The sequence below is a fragment of the Leptidea sinapis genome, chromosome 5, assembly GCF_905404315.1.
Source record: "Leptidea sinapis chromosome 5, ilLepSina1.1, whole genome shotgun sequence".
Taxonomy (NCBI): Eukaryota; Metazoa; Arthropoda; class Insecta; order Lepidoptera; family Pieridae; genus Leptidea; species Leptidea sinapis.
The window spans coordinates 5,665,463-5,689,084 of NC_066269.1; positions in this window are offsets into that span (position 1 = coordinate 5,665,463).

Below are 23,622 nucleotides of genomic sequence, written 5' to 3' on the forward strand. Positions count from 1 at the left end.
CCCAAATCGAAATAAAAACTATCCTATCTCTCAACTTGGACCAAACTGCACTCCATGAAGTAATCACCATTAAAATCCGTTCATTAGTTTAGTAGTCCATTGAGGACAAACATTGTGACACGAGATTTATATATATTAAGATATACAGAACAACGTCTGTCGGGTCAGCTAGTATTATATAAAAATGAGCACAAAACATGATAAGTTCGATTTGGCTCGTATATTTATAGTTATTCATGTTCATTAAATTCAGATGTTGGGTTTTCTGTAATGAACATCCTTATTTTTTGTATGTATATCGATACTTATTATACATATAATGTTGCCAGGAACAAATTGGCATTGACCCGAGTCGTGCTTGCTAAAATTACAACTTATAATAAAATGTAATTATAAGATTTATTAGGGCCGGTTATGTTTTTATGATTTATAATCTCAAGCGGTCAATTTAACTTAACATTTAAAACGAGTTTTAATTAGGATCTTATCTCAAGTATAACGTGAAGTTAAAACATTTGAATCATTAATCTATACATTAAGTAAAATTGGAGTCTGTTTGTAATATTGAAATAACCGTTTTTTACTACATGTTTCTATCAATATAATATATATATACACCAAATTTTTTTTTTAATTTTTGTCTGTCTGTCTGTCTGTTTTTTTTGCTGTAGGAATTAGTTTTTATTGGCAGGTAGCTGATGTAATAAGGAGTAACTTAGGCTACATTTATTTTAGAAAAATTCTTTTTTTTAGAAAAATAAAGTAATGTCGCAATGTCCAAGAAACGATCAAACTCTAAATATAATCTCTAATAATAATAATTTATATGGCAAAATAACATTTGCCGGATCAGCTAGTATTATTATAATTAGATTCACTTCGTTGTAAATTATTTTTTATATTTTTCTTTTAGATATCAATCTGTGCACTTTGTACGTCACACAGCGGATTCTTGTTTGAGCCTCGAGTTAACAACAAACGTATTGGTCGCAAGTGTTTGTGTTTTCTACTTCCAAGGGGGTGGGTTTAACCCTTAAATATGTGAAAATTATATGCTGCCGATATTATCGAATCAAATCAAATCAAAATCACTTTATTCATGTAGGTCACGGAAATGACACTTATGAATGTCAAAAAGATATTTTGTTTCTCATTGAATCTACAGCTAGTTTGTAAAGAGTTGAGCTAAAGAGAAGAAATAGCAAGAAATTCATTGCCTCTGTTTTAAACAAAGATTTACATTTTCATCGTTTTACAAATCATTTCAATTACAATATAAAATGTAAAGTGAGGCAACAAAACATACTCAAGTATCAAATAGTCGATGCCTTACATAGTAAGTGAAAGAAGTGAATACAAATGAATACAAAATAAAAGTTATGAAGTACAGGAGCTGCATCAATCACACACATCGTAAATAAATAAAGGTATTTTGCGAGCATTTTATTAGTGATTATAAAAAAAATAAAATAACTTTTAAGAATCTGAATATTGTAATAATATTAAAATAGTGTACGTATAAATTTGCCATAAAATCTTTTTGGCCCTACTGTTTGTATCTGGCTGGATTTGATGAAAATAAAAAGCTAATATTTATATATAAAAACAAGCGACTTCAAAAAATGTATTCCAACACAATAGATATATTATGGACTAATAATATAAAAATAATTGCGTATTATTAGATTTAACGTCAAAAACTGATAAGATTAGAGCAAGAAGTGGAAAGAAAGCAGGTGGAATAATTTAACAGAAAGTGTCTGGTCTTGCATCACAAGCTTGCCAACTCAGAAAAAACTTAACAGTTTGGCTGGGAGAAGTTAATGCATCAAATTCAAATTCAAATTCAAATATTTTTATTCAAAATAGGATGTGAAATCACTTATTGAAAGTCAAAAAAAACTACCACCCATTACAAAGTGAATGCCTCAGGCCTGAGAAGAATGGGCGCAACAAACTCAGCGGTTTTTTTTTTTACAATTAAAGTAACATTTACAAAGTAACATTGTACAATTAAACTTATAATTTAATAGCCTGAGGGCGGTCGCTCCATTCCGAATCTGTGGTATCATTAAGAAAGTCATTTATGTTATAGTAACCTTTACCACACAAATGTTTTTTAACAATTCTTTTGAATAACGTAACACCTTTGTTTTGAACATTTTCTGGGATCTTGTTGTAAAAGCATATACATCGCCCCACAAAAGACATACTAACTCGACTAAGCCGAGTAGTAGGCATCATCAGTTTATGTCTGTTCCTGGTGTTAACATTATGGTTATGACAGTTTCTGGCAAATTCACTTATGTGCCTATGAACATACATTACATTATCAATAATGTATGTCTCAACAAGATGGACCGACGATCTGGTCAAGATCGCCGGAATACGTTGGATGAGGGCAGCACAGGACTGATCGTCGTAGAAATCTTTGGGGGAGGCCTTTGTCCAGCATGATGATGATGAACGCATGTCCTTGCACCTTCAGATTACCATTTGTTTCGCTTTCTTCAGAATTCTATTGGCAGTGTCAGGTTACCACCAAGAGAGGACTGCTAATACTACTTGTCACGTTTTGTTTGAACAGAAGTCCTGGAATTTCTACTAGAATAGGATCATGTCACTACAAGAAGGCAAAAAGTCATCGAACAAAATGGCACATATGCAGCTTATTACACGAATTAAATTTGAAAACAAAACAGCTTATGAATGATGCGGGCCTCAAACCCGCGACCTGTCGCCTTCCGTGGGAGCGCTCTTCCACTGAGCCAACCGTTCGAGTGACGTAAAGTTTATAAATTACTTTATTCAACTTAATAAGGATACTAACGTAAATGATAATATTCCTTTTGCCAAACATACAATATTTCGATGACGCTCAAAATGGCTTTAGAAAAAACCGCTCAACAATTATTACTCTGGCAACGTAAAAATATATAAATGTATTGTGTAAGTATTAAATACTGACTGAATACATTAAATAATCAAAAACACGCAATCGGGATTTTATTTGACATTAAATTTTTACCAGTGGGAGGCTCCTTTGCACAGGATGCCGGCAAGATTATGGGTACCACAACGGCGCCTATTTCTTCCGTGAAGCAGTAATGTGTAAACATTATTGTGTTTCAGGCTGAAGGGCGCCATAGCTAGTGAAATTACTGGGCAAATTAGACTTAACATCTTATGTCACAAGGTGACGAACGCAATTGTAGAATTTTGGGATTTCTCAAGAATCCTGAGCAGCACCGCATTATAATGGGCAGGGTGTATGAATAACCATCAGCTGAAGACAGCATATGAAAGAATTAGATACGACATTCTTTTAAATAAACTGTATGACGTTGGTTTGCTTCTCGGAAATCGTTCACAGTAGGTTGAAATAGATTATGTAAATGATAGCTCTAAAACTATGACGCGCTTCAGGTCGAGGGCCACGCAGGTGCGGGACTCACGGATCCGTACTCTGATGTGACCTCTTTCTTATTTACATTAATGACCTTCCGAAAGTTATTGATGTACATTTATATGTGATGTTTGCAGACGATTTTTCCGTTGTGTTCCCTTGTATAAATAGTAGCAAACTCAATGAAAAAGGGAAACAATTATAAACGAGGTAAAGGAGAGCCTAAGCAATCATAATTTAGAGATCAATTTCAGCAAAATCAAATGAAAGCAATTCAGACCAAGAAAAGAAAATGAACTAGACATAAATTGTACATATAATAAATATTTTTTTTTAAAGATAATACGATAAGGATACGAGACGAGTAGGACTGAACGTCCTACTCGTCTCGCTAATAGTTATTGATACGCCCAGCCCATGACAAGTGTATCTGAGGATTCTTGAAAAACCTTAAAACCCTGAGCGGCACCGCAATTGCGCCCGTCATCTTGAGACATAAGATGTTAAGTCTCATTTGCCCAATAATTTCACTATCTACGGCGCCCTTCAGACCGAAACACAGTAATGTTACACATTACTACTTCACGGCAGAAAGAGGCGCCGTTGTGGTACCCATAATCTAGCCGGCATCCTGTGCAAACGAGCCTCCCAGTGATGAATTAGATTGTGTTCAAAATTTCTCGTTGCCAGCATCACTCGTTGCCTCATTAATATCCAGGTATTAATACCTAGATATTATTGAGGTTATATTAATTGTTCTTTACATAATACAAATTAATTCGATGTTTGGAACACAAAATCTCCACAACGCATGATATTAATATGCAGTGTGACCGGAAAATAAACAGGGACATTACCCGAAAAATTGGGTAATCCATATTTTAGTGGTATTCTAAGTAGATAATTCATTTTTTTATGGAAATAAGGGTCGAGACGAGCAGGACGTTCAGCTGATGGTAATTGATACGCCCTGCCCATTAAAATGCAGTGCCACTCAGGATTCTTGAAATACTTAAAAATACTGAGCGGCACTACAAGTGCGCTCGTCAGCTTGAGACATAAGATGTCAAGTCTCATTAGCCCAGTAAATTTTTAGTCTTTACCAAGATTTTTTTATGGTAGTGTGGAAGACTACTTCAAACCGACCCATATTTGTGTGTTTTATAACGTGCGGTTCCGGCCACATAACGAGTATTGTATCTTTGAGCAGAGCTGCTCGTATTGTCGGGGATCCAGTACTCTGTGAACTTCTCCGTTACTTTGCGTTGTGGAGAGACGTGGCTTGGCTTTGTCACGGACATAAAAGTATGAATTGTAATTTTGTCTTTCTAGGAAGATGACGCAGTACCGAGAACTGAACTTAAGACCCTTTACCCTGTATAAGTGTTACTATATGATGTATAATTACTTAGCAACCAAATCAGTATAAAGAACATAAGTAGTTGTTTATTCTCTAAAAATCTACTTATTTGATACCACGTCAGTGGCAAAAAAGAAACCAATTTAAGAATGAATTTTGTGTAGGTATTCTTAGGAATAAGAAACGTTAGTACGTCATTTTTATATTAGTTAAAAGAAAGATATTGCAAACAAGACAACAAACCCGCAATCCTTACTTTCAAGGTGTAACTGTTTATGTAATTTATTTATTTACTCATAATATGACGATATTTATTTTTATTTAAGAAAACACTCTGACTATCAGATAGTAAAAAATCGGAGTTACAAGTAACGTGGCTATATAATACTATGACTAATAACGGGAAAAAATTTGTATTATCTGGTATCCCCCCTAACTGCACACACACTAGTGTAATGTTGCTTCACTATTTAATATCATGGCGCGGAGTCCTTCTTTTTTTATTCGTCTGTGTTTATGTCTAGTTCATTGTCTTTTCTTGGTCTGAATTTATTGAATTAGGTGTTACTTTGTGGAAATCCATAATTATACAAATGATTTAAGTTTTACGCCTCTACACGAGGCATCCTCAGGACTTGCCAAAACCTGTCAATGCCTCGTGTAGAGGCCAAACACGTGTCGAATTGTTTTAAAAGAAAATATTGGCGGAATTAACACTAAAAAAAACTTATCATTTGTATTGGTCTGAATTGCTTTAATTTGATTTTGCTGAATCAATTTCAGCAAAATTCTAAATTATGATCGCTTAGGCACTCCTTTACCTCGTTTATAATTGTTTCCCTTTTTCATTGAGTTTGCTACTATTTATACAAGGGAACACAACGGAAAAATCGTCTGCAAACATCACATATAATCATTACATCAGTAACTGTCGGAAGGTCATTAATGTAAATAAGAAAGAGGACACATCAGAGTACGGATCCGTGAGGTGATTGAGTCCCGCACCTGCGTGGCCCTCGACCTGACGCGCGTCATAGTTTTAGAGCTTTCATTTACATAATCTATTTCAACGTACTGTGAACGATTTCCGAGAAGCTAACCACTTATGAGTAACACCAACGATACCAACGTCATACAGTTTATTTAAAAGAATGTCGTATCTAATTCTTTCATATGCTGTCTTCAGCTGATGGTAATACGCCCTGCCCATTACAATGCTGTGCTGCTCAGGATTCTTGAGAAACCACAAAATTCGGAATGCCACTACAACTGCGTTCCTCACCTAGGGACATAAGATGAAAAGTCTCATTAATTTCACTAGCTACGGCGGCCTTCAGGCCGGAACACAATATATTTTACACATTACTGCTTCACGGAAGAAATAGACGCCGTTGTGGCACCCATAATCTAGCCGGCATCCTGTGCAAAGCCTCCCACTGGTAAAAATTTAATGTCAAATAAAATCCCGATTGCGTGTTTTTGATTATTTAATGTATTCAGTCAGTATTCAATACTTATACAATACATTTATATATTTTTACGTTGCCAGAGTAATTGTTGAGCGGTTTTTTCTAAAGCTATTTTGGGCGTCATCGAAATATTGTATGTTTGGCAAAAGGAATATTATCATTTACTTTAGTATCCTTATTAAGTTGAATAAAGTCATTTATAAACTTTACGTCACTCGAACGGTTGGCTCAGTGGAAGAGCGCTCGCACGGATGGTCTCTCGCCTTCGCCGTCCCGGGTTTGAGTCCCTGTTTTGTATTAATTTTTTTTTAATTTGTGTAATAAGCTGCATATGTGCCATTTTGTTCGATGACTTTTTGTCTTCTTGTGGATAGTGACATGATCCTGTTCTTGTAGAAATTTCAGGACTTCTGTTCAAGCAAAATGTGACAAGTAGTATTAGCAGTCCTCTCTTGGTGATAACCTGACACTGCTTGAAGAATCCTGAAGAAACCGAAACAAATGGTAATCTGAAGGTGCAAGGACATGCATTCATCATCATCACCATCAGCCGGAAGACGTCCACTCCTGGACAAAGGCCTCTACCAAAGATTTCCACGACGATCGGTCCTGCGCTGCCCTCATCCAACGTATTCCGTTGATCTTGACCAGATCGTCGGTCCATTTTGTGGACATCTTGGGGACATTCATTATATGCATTTCCCCGCCAAACTATTATGTTTTTGCTGATTGGCTAAAGACGTGTGTGGACTAGTGTTTTCGTGATGAAAGACTAGACTCTTTCTATTGGTCAATTCCGCCTGTCAAAATTCCGCCAAATTATTGATTTTCAAATTTTATTCGTGTATTAATCCCAGAAGTGAGGGTTATCACTTTAAAAACATAGCAAATTATTTTAATTTCCAGAATACTTTAAAGCTGAAACCAATATTAAACATTCATAAGCTCTTTGAAAATGTTACTATTCTATAAATGAATACTTAGAGGAAAAAAATTTTGAATGTCTGCTCCTCTGTTTTTCATTGTCATTGACATCAATTGTATTTAGTTACTTAGTCACATGTAACGTAATTTAAATAAATAAATAAAAAGATGAAGCCAAAACCTTGTTGAGAGTCGAACAAAGACATACTCGTATCAAGATTTATGATCTTTACGTCACTCGGTCACGGAGTCCCGCATCGTTCATAAGTTTTATTTTCAAATTTAATTTATGCAATTAATCCCAGAAGTGAGATTTGAGATTTATCTCTTATCTGTCAAGATTACTAGTAATAGTGACGTCATTTGTATTGTTAATTAATTTTTTGCTTCTTTATTCGAAAATTTTTCTTTTGTAGATTTAGATTTTCTCTCACTTTGTCTTTTCTGTATTTCCTCGAGTTGAGTTTTTATTGGTATACTCGAAAAAAACCTAAGAATGTCTTTTACTAGTGTTCATAATTGTTGAAACATTAACATAAAATCAACAGGCAGCAGTAGGGGTAAGTAATTAAAAACGCTAGGGGGTAATTAGGCTCGTTCCCAATTACCCGCCTAAGTTATATAAATGTAGGTGAACGCCATTTTGAATTGTATTTATGGTGAACTTCAAATTTACGTGATTTGAAAACTGATACTACGTGCATGGTAGTAACAGAATATGGTGCTTTTGATTAAAAGAATGTAATAGTTACATCTAATATAACACACGTCAAAAACTATAACAGAAACGCAAAAAAAATATTCGACTCACAGTAACAGCATGCGTGCTGTCTTTCACTCTCACTATTGCGTACACACTGAAGGGTATTGGATCCGTCCGCTAACGAATCCGGGACGGTCTTGTGCCAAGGGAAGTATTACTTATCTAACTGTTGCCAATTATCCACCTTTCTCATTTCTCCCACTCACCCCTAGTAAATAATCTACAGAACCTACCGCGCATTAGCAGCTAGCAATCGGCAAATATCGGAAATTTGGATCGCGTTGTCGTGGTACTGGTAGCGGAATATGAGGGATACTCCGACACAGAACTGGTTCAAGCAACATCAATACGAGTTTCATTTCCTGATTCAGATCACTTTGATTGATTCAAGGAAATACAAGACCATTAGATATATAATAAAATGATAATCAAAAATAATTACTTTTTTATTTATCTCACGAAGTCTAACCTCGAAGCTCATGGGAATACCCCACTAGTAATTGATGAACTTACCGTGTGTCTTTTACCGCATTTATCACGGGGAGTGTTCCGAAGAGCTGTTTAACCTGATTCCTGCCACCGAATTCCACCTTCGCCACGACACGCCACAAGTTAGGATATCATCCTCACCATCTGGATGTGTGGCGGTCCTCCACAGTGCGGTTTTCAAGGAGCTTTCTTCCACGTGCTACGAAGCTGTGGAATGAGCTTCCTTGTGCGGTGTTTCAGGGACGATTCGACATGGGTAACTTCAAAAAAAGCGCGTACACCTTCCTTAAAGGCCGGCAACGCTCCTGTGATTCCTCTGGTGTTGCAAGAGATTGTGGGCGGCGGTGATCACTTAACAACAGGTGACCCGTACGCTAGTTTGTCCTCCTATTCCATAAAAAAAAAACTATGGACTCAACATCAAAGGAAATAAGAATGGTATTACCCGCCGCGATGACAAGCGTGCTGGTGGAATGACGCTGGTGGCTTAGGCAGGGGGAATGGCGCTGATATGGGAGGTGACTTGGGTCGACACTCTGGCTCCTTCTCATGTCTAAGTTACGTCAGTTGGTGCTGGGGCTGCTGCTTCGACTGCCGAAGACGGCAAGTGTCGCAAATATGTCAGTCTCAGTGAGTCATACATTTTTGTGCCGTTTGGTGTCGAGACACTTGGCCCGTGGGGCCCAGAAGCGCGGAGAATGTACAAAGTACTATCTTCGCGTCTTAATAAAGCTACTGGAAACCCAAGAACTGGCAGCTATTTTGGTGAACGGAACAGCCTAGCTATCGTGGCAACGTGGAAATGCTGCCAGTAGTCTTGATACGCTTCCCCTTAATGATAGTTTTAATTATATATAGTCATACCTAGTATTGCAAATGTAGTAATAAGTTTTGTTTTGTTTGAACAAATATTAATATAAATTTACTATGAAGTAGTCGAATCCAAAACAAAAAGTGCGCTATCATAAAACCGCCTCAACAGTAACAAAAAAACAGGTCTGCGGTCACACATTGACCTTTACGAACCAAATAAGATATACGCACAGAATGTAGTGGAATTTCAAAGTTATTTTCAACTACCACCACACCAGTGCCATTCCCCGTGCCCAAGCCATCAGCGTTATTCCATCAGAACGCTTGCCATCGAGGCGGGTAATACCATTTGGCTCTAAAACAGCTGGTATGTTCAGAGCGGGCAAATGCACTGCGGATGACTTCATTAATGCTGACGTGACGACTGATACGGCCTGCCGATTTTAGGCAGGATAACCCGTGACGTCTAAGAGCAAATTAAATAATTAAGTAATCACTTTAAATTAGATTGTTTCAGCTTCTTTAGGAAGCTATATAAATTTAAATTTGGATCACAATGACTCCATTTTTAAAATATCGGTCAGATCGGTGAAGTAGTTGACAACAAAGCTTGCTCGTGGGTCCCTACTGGCTGGTCTACTCTGTAGAGGCCGCCGCACGTACTTACGATTTCGACACCTTTACGGGAAGTGAGACAGGCCTGCTATTACGAATATTTGAAGTAACACACACAATACAAAATTGATAACTAAAGTACTGCTTGGATTTAGAACATCATATTATTATGCATATGTAAAGTAGTATAAACTCAACTTTTGCTGATAGACATTAGAGTTCATTAAGCGCTCTGCCAAATTATATAATTTAATAAATAAAGGATTACAGAAACATTCAAAAAACATATATGAATGTAAAAAACTTACATCTAACTGGTTAGAACCCAAATCCTATAACTGGGTAGAACAGTTTCTGAGTAGCTAGTTGTGTATGCTATATATATATATATATACACACACGCACAAACACACACACACACATACACACACTTGCACACTAAACACTCATTTCCCTTCTTTCCCCCTTCTCTGATCATGTCTATCTTATATATAGTAGTAACATAAAGTATAATGGTAGAACTTTCATAAATAGTTTTAAAGTACATATTAGTTCACTTGTGTAATTTGCGTAGTAAAAAAAAAGGTCAAAATTATATTTTTATTAGTTAACTTTTACATGTATGAATAACTCTTAAGTATAATATAATTTTGTTTGTTATAAATAAAGCCTAAAGAGCGGTGACTCCCAACACAGGCGATAAGCTTAAAGGGAGACACCTGCCCCTAGTTTTTAAGTACTTTTTGTTAAAGAAATAAACAATTTATTATTATTATTATTATTATGTGTGAAGGTTGACGAGGTCTCTAATGTATGAAGCAAAACCGCAACATAAGGCGATTATTTTAAAACTTCTACACATTAAGCACTCCGTCACTCATTCAAACTTTATTCTATTTTCAATTTGACCGCGACGACTTTCAAACAAGATTAACACTCATCATAAGTTTTTAAAAGCCATTTAGGTAGGTAGATATTATAATATACTAGCTTTTATCCGCGACTTCGTCCGCGTTGAATAGTTACTTTGTGCAATTTTCTTTATTTTTTAGGATACTTTTCCAGTAATACACATACAAACTGCTCCCCCCCGGCTTCGCTGTAAAAGCCTTTACGGCTATCAGCACAGAGGAGGTTTTTAGTCGGGTCTTTACACCTGAGCCCGACATATGGGCCCCGCTTCGGGTAAATAATGTCTTCAATAGGTAAATATATTTCCTCCTCTCAAAAAAAAAAACAAAAACAAACTGCTTTTTTCCGCTGCTGGCAGCGCTCTTCTATGATGTATATATATATATATATCCCCTTGTAATTGCAGACAGTCTCTTTAATAGTAATTCCCGGTGAACTTTAATCTCCCTATGTCATCCCCATGTAGGTCAAAGTTTCAAAAGTGCTCGAACAACTGTTTTTATATTATTTCTTATCAAGTGCCTCAATACAAAGTTTCATGGTTTTATTTTCTTCGATACTGAAGAATTTCCATACACACTGCCATCCCCTATTTCAACCCCTCCATTTATTTTTTTGTTCCGCCTTTTTCAAGCTCTAGTCTATATTACCAGTGGGAGGCTCCTTTGCACTGGATGCCCACTAGATTATGGGCACCACAACGGCGCCTATTTAATGTCTAAACATTACTGTGTTTCAGAAGGGCACCGTAGATAGTGAAATTACTGGGTAAATGAGACTTAAAATCTTATGTCTCAAGGTGACGAGCGCAATTGTAGTGCCGCTCAGAATTTTTGGGTTTTTCAATAATCCTAAGCGGCACTGCATTGTAATGGGCAGGGCGTATCAATTACCATCAGCTGAATGTCTTGCTCGTCTCTTCCCTTAAAAAACATCTCTGTGCTAAATTTTATCAAAATCAGTTCGGTGGTTTAGGCGTGAAAGCGTAAGAAACAAACTTACATTCACATTTATAATATTTTTAGGGATAATAAACTCTAAATAAATGATTAATTTTCAAGCTATTATAATAAGCCATAATATAATAGCTTGTATTGGAAGCTTTAGGGTTCGTATTGGTAATACGTTTACAATGTTAGAAGTTGTTGTAGAATCCAGAAAGTTAGCCCAGTATCAGTAATGTGACACATCCTGTTTAATGTTTCCACTTTAACTTTCAGTTCGACAACCCATCAGTGTCATAGTTCATAACGAATATCGCTGCGAACGATAATGTTCCCGTGCAGACACAGTTTATGAAATTGTTGGCTCGTCGACTTGTTAAATTTGTAAAGGTTTGAAATGTTCAACTTCACAAAAGTAAATCCCTACTCCTACGGAAACTCAATGATATTAGTTCAATTAAGGGTAATGGAAGCTGTGATTTGTCTGAGATTTGAATTGGAGACAATTTGTGTCTAATTTTGTTTGAAATTCTTACTAAAATTATAAATGTCAGTGTAAGTTTGTTTGTCACGCTTTTACACTGGAGCTACCGAACCGATTTTGCTGAAATTTGGTACGGTGATAGACTAGTGCTTGGGAATGGACATAGGCTACGTTTTATCCCGGAAAAATTCATGGTTTCCGCGGGATTTGTGTAAAATTTTAATTCGCGTCGATGAGCTATAAATATTCCAATATTAGGTTTAGTTTTCCATAGCAATCTTCCTCGAAATAAGATCTTATAATCAAAGGGAGCGAAAACAGGATTCGGAACTGGAATAGGACAGGAGATAATCATCAATTCCAACCTTACTTATTATTTTTTAAAAACCTTTTATCTACGCGGACGAAGTCGCAGGTATCAGGCAGTTTTTATGTTATTATATGAACTTTTATTACTATTTTTTGCAAATGTTCATTGATAATTCCTATATTTAGCTAACGTTAACAACTTGTGCTAGCATTTCTAAAAATTCTTAAAATTTCCAGATTTTCACAAATAAATGTTATATCGTGAACATATTATATCGTAGGTTTATTCAGTATTACTCCGTTAATATTGATACTATATTTACTACACATAAGGTAAACAATTTATGTTAATTTATAACACTTATATTTATCACTTTAAAGCATAACAAATTGTTTAGATCTGCACGAGCGACATCTCAAGTCAATTTCCTAATATGCAAATATTGGGGTTGAGCAGGTTATCAACTGTAAAGTAGATCTTGTAGATCACAACCTGAGACTTGAACAAAGTATACAAGATTTTATCAACGATACGTCACTCGAACGTTTGGCTCAGTTGGGAAAGCGCTCGCACGGAACGCGAGAGGTCGTGGGTTCGAATTCCGCATCGTTCATTAAATTTTCTTTTCAAATTTTATTTGTGATATAAACAAGGCGTTATTATAGTCAATTCAGTTCCGTACAAAAGCTTGAGTGACTAACTTGAGTTGTATTTTAATTGGTCATGGATATCCCTCCCTGATATTTTATAGGAAAACTTTCGGCTGCGAATTCTGTCTATATTTTTAATTTCATTTTCTGTTTTCATGTTATGACCATATTATATGCATATTATCTCACGGTAGTTCCGCGGCATCATCGAAGGAGTTCAGGCCATTTTCAACCTCCTCTAACTTCATCTATACTAATATTATAAAGCTGCAGTGTTTGTATGTTTGTTTGTTTGAACGCGCTAATCTCTGGTACTACTGGTCCGATTTGAATGATTCTTTCAGTGTTGGGTAGTCCATTTATCGAGGAAGGCTATAGTTTTTTTTCAAAATTAGGGATCCGTAATAAAATTGCTATTTTGTAACACAAGGTGTAAAATCGAAAACCTATTTTTGCGTGCGCTGCAAAAACTATTGACAATAGAACAAAATGATGTACAGACTATAATATAGGCAATATTTTATTACTTATAAAACTATCGCGTGAATTATACTTTATATGGCAAAACAACGTTTGCCGGGTCAGCTTGTTGTGGATAAATCTAGAAGCCTGAATTTTCAATAACTGAACAGGCATTCTATAAAAACGTTATATTTCAAATTTCATTAAGTCTTAAGGAACTTAAGGTCCATCTTAACTTATTACATATTTAGCTAGCCTAACAAAATCTTATAGTGACTATATCAATATTGAAATCAATATTATATTATGCGTTATTACAACTGTTTGGTCCTCAACTGTGACAATACTGTGTTTATTTTAAACTATGACTTGTCCTCCTGACTTCAACTAACGTTTAAAGTTTTATCATTCATCATTATGAAGTGCAGAATTTCCCATAATTACTCAAGTCTCAAAACATGAACTTATAAGATAATAATATTTTGTAAGCAGATGTCATGTTTGTGTTCATTAAAATATACATGAGACCTTTCATATTTCGTCTAAGTTCGTTTATTTGTGGCGTGCTGCGAATCAGAACATATTCAAATTCAAATATTTTTATTGAAAACTAGCTGACCCGGCAGACTTCGTACTGCCTCAATCGATAAATAAAAGATCTCAACTTTTGTATGTACGTCAAATAGTATTGTTTGCGTTCAGAAATTTATTTTGTGACAAAACTTAAGATATATCAATCTACATAAACATAACCTGAAAGATAGTTAACAACCAAATAGTCAAAACCAAGTAGTTAATCTACCAACTATAGTTAGCTAAAATTAAGTTTATTTTTTACGTCCTGAGAAAATTTGAAATATATAAAAATTCTAATAAGTGATTCATTTTAAACTATTCTTTCAATTTGATTTCTAAACGACGGGGGCACATCAAAGGAAAAACAAAATTGTTGGTTTTATTAAATTCCGAGCATTTGCATATTTATTCACGTTTTAAGCCTTCCCTGGATTTCCACAAATAATTCAAGACCAAATTTAGCCAAATCGGTCTAGCCGTTCTCGAGTTTTAGCGAGACTAACGAACAGCAATTCATTTTTATATATATATATATAGATAGTATTCAAAATCACTTATTGAACGTCAAAAACTACGACCCATTCAAAATCGACTGCCTCAGACGTGAGAAGAACGGGCGTAAGAAACTCAGCGGGCTTTTATTTAAAAGAATATGGATTACAATGTAATATCGTACAATAAACATTTATAATTAAAGAGCCTGAGGGTGTCCGCTTAATTCCCAGTCTGTGGTATCATTAAGAAAATGATTTATGTTAAAATAACCTTTCCCACGAAAATGTTTTTAACAATTACTTTAAATTCCGTAACACATTTGGTTTGTACATTTTCTGGGAACATATTGTAAAAGCATATACATCGCCCAATAAAAGACTTACTAACTCGACTCAACCAAGTAGCAGGCATATTAACAAGTTTATGTTTGTTCCTTGCGTTAACATTAAAATTAATTATTTTAATTAGATATCAAATCAAAACCATTTTATTCATGTATGTCACGAAAATGACACTTAAGAATGTCAAAAAATCTTATTAAACCTACCGCTACTTCGTAAAGGGTTGAGCTAGTGAGAAGAAGTAGCAAGAAACTCATTGCCACTCTTTTATATCAAGATTTACATTTTCATCGATTTACAAATCATTTCAATTACAATATAATATGTAAAATGATGCAACAAACATACTCAAACGTCAAATAGTATCTATTTAGCAGTTATTACAACTTAGATCTGTAAATTCTAGCAGCAAAATATAACGGGGCACCGGCACGGAACGCCGGAGGTCGTGGGTTCGAGTCCCGCATCGTTCATAAAATTTTGTTTTTCAAATTAAAAAAAATATATTTGTGTATTAATCCCAGAAGTGAGGGTTATCACTTTAAAAATATAACATATTGCTTAGCAAAATATAAGTTCAAAATATTCTTATGTTTAAAAATATTATTAATTGGGAAACTGAGTTTGTTTATAACGTTTTCACACATTTATAGCAAAAATCTTTAAACTATGGGAAAAGAAACGCATCGGACACGTAACCTGCCCAGTGGAAGATGTATTTATTCTATTATTATGTGTATATCTTTATATATATAATTCTTGTGTGCGTGTGTATGTCACTGAACTCCTCCTAGACGGCTGGACCGATTCTAATGAAACTTTCTGTGTGTATTCAGGTGGATTCGAGAATGGTTTAGATTCACAATTGAACTACCTCCTAAACGGCTGGACTGATTTTGATGACTTTTTTGTTTGTTTCAGTGAATTTGAGATTGGTTTAGATTCTCAATTCCGCCCATATAATATGATTCTCCTGCTCATGTGTTTGTTAGTGAACTCCTCCCAACGGCTGGACCGATTTTTCAAATTTAAAACGTGTGTACAGGACATCGTCTGTTGGGTCCACTAGTATCTAATATATATAAATTACGTGACACGTTGTTTGTCCTCGATGGACTCCTAAACTAATCAACCGATTTTAATGGGGATTACTGCATGGAGTTCAGTTTAGTCCAACTTGAGAGATAGGATACTTTTTATTTCAATTTGGGACCCATAATTAATTTTTATTTCCAATATTTGTTTTGTATGGACATATTTTCCGTGAGAGAATTTATTGACGCACGGTTTGACAGTTCCGCTGTGAAACAATTTCATTAAAACAACAAGGAGCATACGTCAAGAAATATATATTATTCCAATTAGACAGTCGGCTATTATTTGTCTTACATTATAAAAAAATTAGGAATAAAGCATATAGAACGTAAGGGTTCATCTTACGCCAAACTGTCGATTTCAAGAATTCTTAGACCCTTGTACATTAAATAACGCCTTTGTTACATCTAATCTCGAGCATGCTTCGACTGCATGGAATCCACAATATGCCGTTCACGTGAATATGTTAGAAAACATTCAGCAAAAGTTTTTAAAATGTTTAAATAAGCGATTGAGTTCCTTTAATGCAAGTAAATTAGTTTCTCTGGAACTCCGAAGGGAACAAAAAGATCAAATATTTCTGTATAAAATTGTAAACGGTTTAATTGTTTCACCGTACATGTCAAGTAATATTACATTACAGACTCAGTCTACGCGTAAAATAAAAGCTTTTGCTCTGCCAAAAGTTAATACTAGATATGATAGTGATAGATTTTTAATAAGAGCTTGTGACTTATACAATAGAAAGTATGGAGATTTAGACCAGTTTTGGCATAAAAACAGTAAATTTAAATCAAATTTATTAAATATAGGTGCAATTGTTATAGATTGGAGTATTTTATTTTTTATGGAATAGGAGGACAAACAAGCGTACGGGTCAACTGGTGTTAGGTGATCACCGCCGCCCACATTCTCTTGCAACACCAGAGGAATCACAGGAGCGTTGCCGGCCTTTAAAGAAGGTGTACGCGCTTTCTTTGAAGCTACCCATGTCGTATCGTCCCGGAAACAGCGCACAAGGAAGCTCATGCCACAGCTTCCTAGTACGAGGAAGAAAGCTCCTCGAAAACCGCACTGTGGAGGACCGCCACACATCGAGATGGTGGGGATGATATCATAACTTGTGGCGTGTCGTGCGAATCTGTATCTGTGCATTTGTAACATATTATTTATTTTTAGTTTTTGTTTTGGTGTGTACCTACTTTATGTTTACTCAATAAATATTAGTCATTATTATACTCACAAAATTTAATAAATCATGTAATCTGTGAATACTTAATTGGCACATGTAATAATTAGACTAAGTTAAATACATGTATTTTGTTGTATGCTGTTTGTTTTCCTAATAAATAAATAAAATAAAATAAATTGATGGAAAAATGAATCTATAGCAAAAATATTCCAAAAGATTCAATGGCAAATATAGGAAATGCATTTGAATTAACAGAGAACAATTGAGATCAGAATGGCCAGATCACACTAACCTAAGATAAATTACATACTCAAATGAATCGACAAACAGAAGTGGAGATAGTGCGAGATAAAATGGGCAAATGGAGCAAAAGAGTTACAAAATGGTACCGAAGAGACGGTAAAAGAAAACGAGGAAGACAGCACACAACGTGGGAAGAGTTGCACAAAACAGAAGAGTGGAAATCGTTGGAGGAGGCCTTTGCCAACCGGCACTCCGAACTAAGAGACATTATACAGTTTATAGCTTAGTATTCTTGGTTTTTCAAATGTTTTTTTAGTGCGGAATAAAACGTCTTTAATATTATAATTAATCAATAATTGTTGTACTTTTTTATTTCCAGACTCTAAAAAATGGTAAGGTAACGAGGGGTAAATGCTAAATTAATTCAACTTGAAATTGATTTAAATTTTGATTACAACATTACTGGTTTAATGATTGGACAACTCTGTGTAACAACTAAAGTCGTAAACGTCTATGAGAAATAACTCGGATTATTTAAGTCAAATTGCTCTGACACAATTATTATATATATTTCTGAATCTCGGAAACGGCTCCAACGATTTTAATGAAATTTAGTGTACAGGTACAATAATATTAGAATACAAAGGTAAATTTGCCACTATATACAAGACTGTAATAAAAGGCATTAAAAGGCATTTATTTTCTCAAAATTGATTCCTTTAGAATTCTTTTTGATGTCATTTCTTATACTACTAGATACTACTACCGCTTCGGAAACAAATGGCTCTCTGAGAGAGAAGAAGCGGCGCAAGAAACTCTCCCAGCATTCTTTTTTTTGCGCTCTTTTCAATAAAAATATACAATATTGTACAGTCGCTATAAAATAATCACAATCTAGTCCCAGGCTGTCCGATCATTTAGATATTCAGCAGTGGAGTAATAGGATTTACGACAGAGCCATTTTTTTATAAAACATTTAAATTTATTTATAGATAATGCCTAAACAGTAGCTGGGACTTTATTGTAGAAGTGTATACATTTACCCTCAAAGCTATTATGTATCTTATGAAGACAAGCAGAAGAAAGCAGAAGACCCCGGCTCGAATCCAGATGTCCTATTAGTTTTTTTTTGTTCAAATTTTGTACCTTCTTAAAAACAATCGCTGGCGTTATTAGAACGAAAGAAAGCGTTTGAAAACGTTTTTTTTAACCGGCAAAAAAAGGGAGGACGTTTCTCAAATAGACCATTTTTTTTTACAAAATAGTTGATTATTTAATTATGATTAATTACTAAATATTCCACTATTTTGTCCTCTCGTGCCATACAAATACCCCGACAGGCTACCCGGAGCTCGGGAAACAAGCCTGGCATATCTGAAATGGCTTGCTTAGACTAAAGCAAAAATAAGGAAGCTCGGGTGAGTCAGAGCTTTCGGGAAAGTGTGGGGGCGTTTGGAGGCTAAGGGGGTGTCGGAGGGTCGGAGGGTCTATTTGATTTGGCTGGCGCCGGAGGAACACGGTCCCTCAGTGAGGAATAATTTAATTTATGAACTAAAGTTGCTCCATAATTACGCATTTTAACTTTGCGACCTTACTGATAAAGCCGAACATTATTATAATTTCCGATCTTTGTAAAAAATGGTTTGTAATCCATAATGTATTATATACACTTTATGATATTATCATAGTTATAGTTCCATGCTCGTGTTGAGTTTATTTTGGTCATGTATTTTTTTTATGAAATAATGGGCGAGATGAGCAGAACGTTCAGCACTACAATTGCGCTCGTCACCTTCAGAAATAAGAGTTTTAGTCTCAATTGCCCAGTAATTTCACTAGCTACGGCGCCCTCCGGACCGAAACACAGTAATATTTACAAATTATTGCTTCACGGCAGAAATTTGCGCCGTTGTGCTAGCCGGCATCCTGTGCAAAGGAGCCTCCCACTAGTAAAAACATAATCAAATACAGACCTGCTACTTGTATTTATAATTGATATTATTATTATTATAATGATAAATTACAGATTAACGTGCTAATGTTAGGTTATCTGATTGAGCCCGTTAAAGTTAAGATAATATTGATATTATAACTAACATAAAGTGCCAAGTTCGCCAACAGACGTTTGATTAATGAATGAGTGTTTAAGATTTAAACGGCCGATTATTAATATATTAGTGTTCATCATGCACAAACCATTGATTAAGTACTTTAATCGATTGATTAGCTAAAACGAAGTAGCACACGTAGGTTAACCATTGTTTTGCTCCATGACGTGGTACTGTATGACATGTCTGTTCCAAAATAAAAATACACAACGGGCAGAAGGAAAGTTGCTAAATTAAAAAGCCGTTAACGCTATAGATATTACTTTGACGAAACGAGGATAACATTTTACAGCATTCTTATGTTAACTCCTTAGTTAAAAGCAATTATAACTGAATATAGTGGTGAATAAAGAATTGCTTGTAACTAATTCTAGTAGGCTCCATAAGATACATAATAGCTATAAGGGTAAATGTATACATTTTTAAATTAAAGAACCAGCCACTGTTCAGGCATTATCTATAAATAAATTTAAATATATTTTTTTAAAATGGCTCTGTCATAAATCCTATTACTCCACAGCTCACTTAGATAAGTGATGCAATAGCCTGAGACTAGATTATGATTATTTTATTGCAATAGCAATCTATATTTCAATAAAAAGAGCGCAAAAAAGAATGCTTGGAGAGTTTCTTGTGCCGCTTCTTCGCTCTCAGAGCGCCATTTGTTTCCGATGCGGTAGTAGTATCTAGTATATTAGAAATGACATGAAAAAGAATTCTAAAGGAATCAATTTTGAGAAAATAAATGCCTTTTATGCCTAGTATCATCTCTACTCAGTGATTTTACACCATTCGGTCATTTGTAACCCATTCATTCAAAACACTGGGTTAGTAAACCGTTGGATAAAATATTGTCACGATGAACACAAAAAAACTTGGCTTGTTTAAACTACTGTTGGCTGTTAACTTATCGGTTACGTAATTAAAGATTATATTGTATCAACTACAACTCATCTCGAGCCTAACTAGATAATCTTTAGTTAAAATTCGTCCCTATATTTCCGAGCTGAATATATTTGTATTACTCGCGTCTATTTAGGATCCACTAGGCCATTAACAGAAAAAACATGAGCTAAAATATTAAATCTTTTTTAGAGTTCCGTAGCCAAATGGCAAAAAAACGGAACGCTTATAAATTTGTCATGCCTGTCTGTCTGTCTGTCCGTCTGTATGTCACAGTCACTATTTTCAGAAATGGGTCAATATCATCCAGCCGTCAGGACGTTGATCAACCTTCTAGGCATACCAAGAGCTGGCGGTTACTTATACTCTCCATGATTTTAGAGAGCAGGGAGGTAAAAGCTATAGATCTGTTCCGCCGGAGTAGTTATACAGATGATATTATTGTTATCTCTCGCTTTTGAGAGATTTTAATGTGTAAGGTTGTTGCGTGTTCCGTTACCACCGCGCCTCCGTAGCGGGAACACAATGCATCGTAAACAGTCTATACAAGGAGAGGTGCGTGCAGCACTCGCGCCACAGTACACACACAACCAGTTGGACTTTCTCTTGCTGTGTTCTCTATAAGATTATTATTACTCACAATACATTTTTTTAATTATTCAGAAACAAACAGTCTCATAAATGAATTACTAAATTAATTAACAGATACCTATAGGTTCCTTAATTAACAAGTTTAATAGCAAACAGTCTTTTATAATTGTACAAACATATAAAAATAAAAGCGAACATATAAATATACTTTAAGAGATCCTATGAATTTTACGAGAAAAGAAAATATATTTTTATTTGTTTTTAAACTTGTCAATCGTGGTGAAAATAATTATTGTAAAATTTACTCACACGACGAACAAAACTATTTCCCTACATAACAAATGGATCACGATTCTTCATGGAATTTAAATAAATAATTAGTTTGAATGAGAGTACATGTTTTTGAGGCTACAAACAGGGACAGTCCATGATATTTTTAATTATTTTATACAAAATAACAATATCAATATAATGACGTCGTTTTTTAATATTGTGTGTTTTAATATATTGTATAAAAAAACATCCAAGAGTTTTACCGCTAAGTATACCAACTGTATTCCAAACCCGATGTTATGAACACCACACGACTGGAACCTGTATTGGGTGGGGCATACGTGGGTAAAACTGAAAATGTTTTAGAACTGGCCAGTTAGAAACATTGCTAATGAGAACTTTTTTTGAATTTCAATTTTAGAACTCTTTGGTAACTTATGTAGTATATTGCATTCATTTGTCATTTGTTTTAGTGAATTGGCGGCAAATCTAAAACTCTTGTTACACGTGAAAATGAAACTAACGCGAGAAAACTTTCGGTCAATGATTTATTATGACTTTCATTATGCGCTTACTCAACAACAAAGCTATGGTAGGCTGCGATTAGCATTTCTTAATGAAGCCCCATCTCGTGCCTCTATTTAAAATTGGATTAACGAGTTTAAGCGTGGACGTAGCAATCTCAATGATGATCCGCGTGAGGGACGTCCCTTAACATTGACTACTGAAGATAACTAAAATAAGTGCTGTGCGACGCAAGAGAGGAAGATAAGAGAGTGACCTTTCAGCAGCTACAGGCAAGCCAAGGCATTGAGTCAAGTATGAGTCAAGTTCAAAAAATATTACACGAACATTTAGGCGTCAGGAAGCTTTGTACCAGATGGATTCACCATACTTTAACCGACGACCAGAAACACCTTCGCATAGACGGGTGTCGCCAAATGTTAGATAAGTTAAGCGGCGGTGACTCAAATGCTGTATTTGACATCGTCACAGGTGATGAAAGCTGGATATATTGCTACGAACCCAAAACCAAAAGACAATCAGCTCAGTGGGTGTTTCCTTTCGAGGATCGGCCAACTAAGGTAAAGAAAGGAGAAAGTCAAGGAAAAAAGATAATTGCCTCATTTTTCGGTCGGAAAGGTCATTTCGCGACAGTTCTGCTAGAAGATGGAAGGACAGTTACTGCAGACTGGTATGTCAGTCGCGGTTTGCCTGTTGTCTTGGAAAAAATTCGACAGCAGCGCGCTTGAAGCAGGATCTCCTTCACCACGACAATGCTTCAGCGCTCTCCGCAAAACGGACTGTTGAATATTTCACTATGGCAGGTGTCGAGATAATGAGTCATCCGCGATACAGTCCTGAACTGGCACCCTGGAACTTTTATTTATTCCCAAGAACTAAAGATAAAATTCGAGGTTTTTGCTTTATGAGCCCTGAAGATGCCGTGAAAGCGTACGAAAATGCCATAGAAGAGACCCCTAAGGAAGAATGGGCCCACTGCTTTTCTCAGTGGTTCCTTCGAATGCAACGATCTGTAGAGAGGATCGGAGATTACTTCGAAAAACAATAAAAGTATTGGCAACTTTCTACATTGAGCCGTTTTTCATTTTCTAAAAATTTTCAGTGTTACCTCGGTAAATAGAATGAAAGTAGATTATAATATAACATCCGGAGGCACTAAAATCGTCTCCGTTTGTAAAAAATGGCAGTTGTAGAGACTTTCTATAGAAGTGAAAACTTAGAACCAATTAAATTTTTAATTTTAATTAAAACTAATTAAAAACTTAGAACTAATTAAAATTAAAATTTGAAATTAAATAATGTGTAAAAGCAATACAAATATTACCTTCTATTTATTTTTAATATTTATTTTCAATAATAAAATTAATCAAACAAAAACACTATTAGAACAATGTACAGAATATAAAAGCGCATAAGATATACACAGCACTAATGTTGCACAATACGTCAGCTGTATAGCTACAGATATACTGCTTTAAGCATTTCGGTGACGCGAACCAATAAGACTTTTCCCTACCAAAAAGTGCCCAACATTTATGAAGTTTTAACTTCAAAAATAGCAAACTAAGTGAACAATTTCACTGGCATGTCGAATCTTATGACTGACAAGACCAGACTTTTAATTATTATCAATAAACAGTATAATGTATCCGACGCAATCAATATTATAGTATGTTTGA